Consider the following 6,940-nt stretch of genomic DNA (forward strand, 5'->3'; position numbering starts at 1 on the left):
ATTCTGTGAATTACGCTATTGGTATTTTGATTGAGATTGCAATAAATATGTACGATAATTTCTGGAGAGTGGTCATTCTTGCTATATTGGTTCTTACACAAGAACAAGGGATATCTTTCCATTTTATGGTATCTTCTCTAATTTCCTTTTTCACGTTACTGTAATTTTCTATGTAAAGTTCTTTTACTTCCCTTTTTATATTGATTCCTAAGTATTTCACTTTTGGGTATGCTACTGTGAAAGATGTGTCTTCCCTAATTTCTCTCAGTGAGTTTATTATGTGTGTACAGAAATACAATTAATTTTTGAGTGTTAATTTTGTATCCAGCTACACTACTGAATTTGCTTATTAAATCTATAAATCTTTTGGTAGTATTTTCAGTCTTCTGTGCAGAGTATCATATCATCTGCAAGTAATGGTCTTTTAACTTCTTCCTTGTCTATTTGTATTCTTTTATTAGTTTTTCTGGTCTAATTGATCTGGCTAATGTTTCTAGAACTGCACTGAATAAAAGTGGTGATCATGGACATCATTATTTTATCTCTGATCTTAGCCTGAAAACTTTCAGATTTTGTCTGTTTAATATAATGTTAGTTCTTGGTTTGTCATAGATGACTTTGATCAGATTGAGATAAAGACTATTCCAATTTTCTGTAAGGTTTAATCATAAATAGGTTTTTGTAAAACACTTTTTCTGCATCTATTGATATGATGTTTTCCCCTTCCTTAGTCTTGGTTAATGTGGTGTATTACATTTATTTATTTGAACTATTCCTGCATCCCTGGAATGAATCCTACATTGTCATGGTTTGCATTCTTCTTGATGATTTGTTTTATTCTGTTTGTCAGTATCTCATTGCGCATTTTTTTCATTATGCTCATTAAGGAGATTGATCTGTACCTGTATATATGGTTGGATCATTCTCTTTCATTCTTTTTTTTTTCAGTCAGGGTAATTCTGCTTCCAGAAATGAGTTTTTGAGTATTGCTTCACTTTCAACTTCATTAAAGAGTTTGAGGAGTAGTGACAGTAAATCTTCTGTAAAGTTCTCTTGTAGAATTCAGCACTGAATCTATTAGGAGCTGGGCCTTTTTGTTGATAGTTTTTTTTGGTCACATCTTTAACTTCATTCACTGTTATTATTTTATTTAGAGTCATTACATCTCCTTTATTTAGCTTTGATAATTCATATGTATCTATGTAATTCATATGTGTCATATGGTTCTTTTGTGTTTTCCATAGCTTCTCAAAATTGGTATTGATGATCTTCTGGATGGCTACTGGATCTGCTATGATTCCACTCTTAATTCCTACTTGAATAGTTTTGAGTCTTTTCTTTTTTGATAAAGTTGGCTAAAAGTTTGTCAATTTTATTTAAACTTTTAAAGAAACAATTTCAGTTAATTGAGTCTTTGTATTGTTTTCTTAGTCTCAATTGCATTAATTTCTGAAATTTCCTTTCATGTGAGAGATTTGAGATTGACTTGCTCTCCTTTTCTTAGAAGGTTGAGATTCAATATTAAGTTGTTTATTTGAGCTTGCTCTGTTTTTCTGATGTGGTAATTTGCCACTATAAATTTTCTTCATAAGTCTGTTTCATTGCATCCTGTATGTTCTAGTATGCTATGGTGTTGATATTATCTTTTTTTATTCATATTATTGAGAAACAAATAGTAATGAGACAGTTTCACAACCTATTAGTAGGACAGTTTCAATAATTAATACATTGCATATTGTTGTCTTCGTGGCACTTATTCATACTACAAGATGCAGACATGATATCCTGTCCAAACACTATTAGTACAATTCTTTCTTCTCATTGTATTAAGAGAAAGTAGCTATGTATCTATCCTGACTATTTTGTATATACAGATACAAAATGGCCCTTCATTTATTTCCCCTTTTTGCATTTAGTTTTGTCAGAAATGGGTGTTTCATTGCCATTTAAATATTGTTGGTGTGTGAATTCAGCAAAACAATCCAATATAGTCCAGTAGTCCATAATAGAGTGGGTTATCCATAGGACTGGCAATGTCAGAAGATGTTGAGGTATTATCATTTAATTATAAAAACTGTCTAATTTTGTCCTTGTCCTATTGTTTGTTCAGGAGGGTGTCATTTAATTTTCATGTGTTTATAAAATTTTTTGTGGTTTCCTTTTCCTTTGATTTCCAGATTCATTTCACTATGGTCTGATAGTCAACAGGGTGTAACTTCAATTCCTTTGCACTTACCTGAGCGTGTTTTGTGAACTACTATGTGTTCTACTTTGGAGAACATGTCATGCGAGGCTGAGAAGAATGTCCATTCTGATGTTGTGCTGTGGAACACTAGATAACTACAAGTCAATTTGTTCACAGGTTTGGTTTAGTTCTGATATTTCTTTGTTGATATCTTTGGGTGTAGTTGATCTATTTGGTTTTTTAGAAAAATGTATTTAGTACAAGAGCTACAGGCCCTCACTACTCAGATCAGATTCATAATGATCCTCATGTTTTCAGCTCCCAAGCACTAGGATTACAGGCAGGTACCACTACACTGTCTCAGTCACCAACCCAGCACATCCTGGGGACGGGGCCAGCATGACACCCTGGGGATCAAAGCCTGGTGTCTGCATATACTTTAGCATGCACCTTTTTGTTTTGTTTTGTTTTGTTTTGTTTTGTTTTGCTTTTTTGTATTTAGTACACAGTCTACAGAGTGCCATGACTACACGGTCTCACTACGTAGGTCAGAGTAGGAGTGATCCTCCTGTTTTCAGCCTCCCAAGTGCTGGGATTACAGGCATTAACCACCACGCCTGTGTCAATTGCCCTCTCACCATGCCCTGAGGATGGAGCCAGCATGGCAGACAGGGATCAAACTCCCAGTCCCTGTGTCTGCCTAAGCAAGCATTTTAATCCACTGAGCTATTTGGCCAGCCCTAAGTAGGCACTTTTAATCCACTGAGCTCTCTGACTAGCCCTAGTTGATCTATTTGTGACAGTGGTGTACTGAAGTTCCCATTACACTTGTATTTTACACTTATGTTAGGGGTTATTTAATTTTTCACATTGATATTTCTTTTCTAAAAATTGTATTTATTTTAATGAGGAAAAAGATAAAGTAGAAATGAAATAGTTTCCAAAACAGATTACTATGACATTTACAAAAATACATTGATTATTGTTGTCTTCATAGTAGTTATTCTGAGGACAAGAAAAAGACCTGATAACTTGCCTAAACACTATTACTACAAACCTTTCTTCTCATTGAACTAAGAAAGAGTATCTATATGTCAGTACAAAATGGTCCTTTATTTTTATCCCCCTTTTTTGTTTTGCTTTGTCAGAGATGCATGTTTCACTGCTGTTAGAGAAGATGTATTTGAAGAAGTCTTTAAAGAACCTTTTCATACTAGATGCCAGTCCAAATATTGTAGATACCTGAATTCACTAAAATGACACAATATAGTCTAGTAGTCCATAATAGTAGTGAGTTACCAGAACAACTGGCAATTATCTAAAGCTGTTGACTTCAGCCTTTTACAGCTCAGTATATTAATATAGCTGTATATTTTATACTTTTTGGTTACACTTTCCTGCTGGATGGTCAAGACCAAGATAAAACAAGGCCTATATAACCAAAAATGTAACTTTTCCTGTCTGATAAGTCAGCCAAATTCCCTCATGGTTCTCCCTGGAACCATGTACAGCACCTTGTGGATCTTCTGTCAGTGTCAGCCATCTCAGTGAGTCATGGCAATTGCTTGACCAACTTACTCTCTGTGAAACCATGACAGATATTTTTCTCTCTAGGTGACTCTTCTTAAACACACTGTGCATCACTAATCACTTTCCTCTGTGGCCCCATAATCTCCTTGAACAGAAAATTTGGGGCACCACTTAATCATAGTATGTCACAGAAGAGGTAAACTTCCATCCTGAGTCCTCACTGAACTTGAAGGGCTAGGGCCAAAATATTGGCTATGTTTTTAGCACATCTATATGTCTAATTTTTGGTCTGCAAACTTTAATCGTTAAATATCCAGAAAAGAAGCTTACTGATATTATTATCCTATAACAGAGGTAGACAAGCTCAACCTAACTATCTGTCTGAATATCACATCCTTAGACATAAAATGAAACTGCTGTTTTCCAAACAACACGGACGTTCTAAAATTTAAATCCCTACAGAATGTTAAGAAACAATGAAACTCTTCTGCACATTTAGAAATCAGACCATATTCAACATTGTAGCTATACAATCCTGCTAAAGTTTATTTTTCCTGTACCTCATTTACTTTCATTACCTTTTACTTTACATACATTTGTTTTAAAGAGTATAGTAATTGATGTGACATTAGAAGAAGTACACATTTAGAAGGCCAAAATGAGACGTATTTTAAGCATGGTTTTAGTATCACACATTGCTCTGCTGACGTAGCTGTTTAGTTCACAGATATCACCACATAGAGTCAGCCAGGGTGAGAATTCCAACAATTAACTGTTATTTTCAAAAACCTGGTGGAAGTACTTAGGGCCATTGCCTTAACCATTTTGTTTATATAAATGTATGGTTTGGACCTTGCCATATATCCTAACTTCTTTCCTTTCTCTCTTTATGTTGTTTAATCCTTAAGTTCTCTCTTTGCATTTAATTGTGTTACACCTTTCAATTTTATTTCTTCATTTGAGTTCTTACACTAGGGAGATAATATATTTAGACATGTGGGTCTGGTTCATTTCACTTACGAGCATATCTTCAAGTGGCATCCATTTCTATATGAAGGCTTCCAGGTTATTTTTCCTTATAGCTGAGTAATACTCCATTGTATAGAAACACACACATCTTTTCCATCCATTGCTCAGGTGATGGGCATTTTGGTTGTCTTCATGATTTGTCTATCACAAATTGTGCTGCTATAAACATAGGTGCACATATATCACCATTATATGATGCTTTCGGTTCTTTTGGGAAAATTATCAGAAGGGGTGTAGTGGGATTGAATGGAATTTTCAGCCCTAGGGTTTTGAGGAATCACCATACTGATTTCCATAATGGTTGTACCAGTCTACATTTCCACCAGCAATAAAGGGTTCCTTTTTCCCAACAGCCACTCCTACATTTGTTGTTGCTTGATTTCTTTATGATAGCCATTCTTTCCGGCATGATATGATATCTCAGTGTTGTTTTAACGTGCATTTCACAAATGGCTAGTGATATGAAGCATTTTTTATGTATTTATTTACTTCTTGTATTTCTTCCTCTGAGAAGAGTGTATTCATCTCGGGTGCCTATTTTTGGATTGTGTTCCCCTTAGGGCCCTAATGTGTTTTAGTTCTTTGTAAATTCTAGAAAAGACCTTTGCCTGAGTGCTTATTAGTTAAAAGTTTTTCCAAATATGTGGGTTGTCTTTTCACTCTGTTGGTAATTGATTTTAACATGCAAAAACTTCTCAATAAAAGGAAGTCCTAGTTGTTAATTCTTTAAAGCATTTCCTGTGCAGTTTGATTTTTGTTTATGAACTGTTTGCCTACCACAATGTCTTCTACTTTCTCTTCCAGGAGATTCAGTGTTTCTGTTTTAATGTTTAAATATTTAATCCATTTTTGACTTTAGTTAAGTGCATGGTAATAGACCTGGTTAAGTTTTAGTTTTTGGCATGTAGAGTGCCAGTTTTTCCAGCATCATTTGTTAAAGAGGCTATCATTTTTCCAGTAAGCTTGTTTGGACCGTTTGTCAAAGATAAGGTGTCTGAGTATGGTTATAGCTGCATCTGCATATCCCAGTCTATTCCACTGATCCTCAGGTCTGCTTTTTTGCCAAAACCATGGAGATTTTATCACAGTAGCTTTGTAGTATAATTTCAAGTCAGGAATTGCAATCCCTCTTGCCTTTATTCTCCAGGAATACTTTTGCTATTCTAGGTTATTTCTGGTTCCAAATAAATTTTAGGAATGATTTCTCTAGGTCTGTAAAGTATGATGTGGTATTTTGACAGGAATTTCATTAAATCAGTATAACACTTTTGGGAATATGTCCATTTTCACAATGTTGTTTCTTCCTATCCAGGAGCAGAGTATATTTTTCAATTTTCTGAAATCCTCTGCGACCTCTTTTTTCATAGTACAGTATTTTTCTTTGAATAGATATTTTAATTGTTCAGTTATGTTAACTCCAATGTATATCATTTTTTGCACTATTTTAATTTTTAATTAATTTTAATGTGGCAGTTTCAAGCAGGTAAGTCAGTTACAATAAATAACACATTGCATATTGTTGTCTTCATATTAGTTATTCATGCTACAAGATGTAGACATGATAACTTGTCTAAACACTATCAGAATAAATCTTTCTTCTCATTGAAATAAGAGAAAGTAGCTGTATACCTATCGTAACTATTTTGTATATACAATTATATGTATATTTTTTCACTACAAAATGGTCCTTCATTTATATCTGCCTTTTTTGTTTAGTTTTCTCAGAGATAAGTATTCCATTGCCATTCAAATATTTTAGATGCGTGAATTCAGCAAATCAATCCAATATAGTCCAGTAGTCCATAATAGTAGTGGGTTGTCCCTAGAACTGGCAATGTCAGAAGTTGTTGCCTTTAGCCTTTTACACTTCAGTATTTTAATATGGCTTTATTTTTCATCCCTCATGGTTATATTTTTCTGCTGGATAGATAAGACCAAGATAAAGCAAGACCTATATAACAAAAAAAAGTGTAACTTTTGTATCTGAAAAGGTCAGTCAAATCCCCTCAGGACTTACCCTGAAACCTTGTACCACAGTTTGTAAATCTTTTGTCAGTGTCAACCATCTGGATGAGTCACAGCCATTTATTGACCTATTTTCCTCTGTGAAAGCCTAAGAGAATGTTTTCTCTCTATGTGACTCACCTTAGGCACACTCTACATCATTGATCACTTTCCTCTGTGGCCCCATAATCT

Source organism: Octodon degus, unplaced genomic scaffold (assembly GCF_000260255.1).
Source record: "Octodon degus isolate 3935 unplaced genomic scaffold, OctDeg1.0 scaffold00010, whole genome shotgun sequence".
Lineage (NCBI taxonomy): Eukaryota > Metazoa > Chordata > Mammalia > Rodentia > Octodontidae > Octodon > Octodon degus.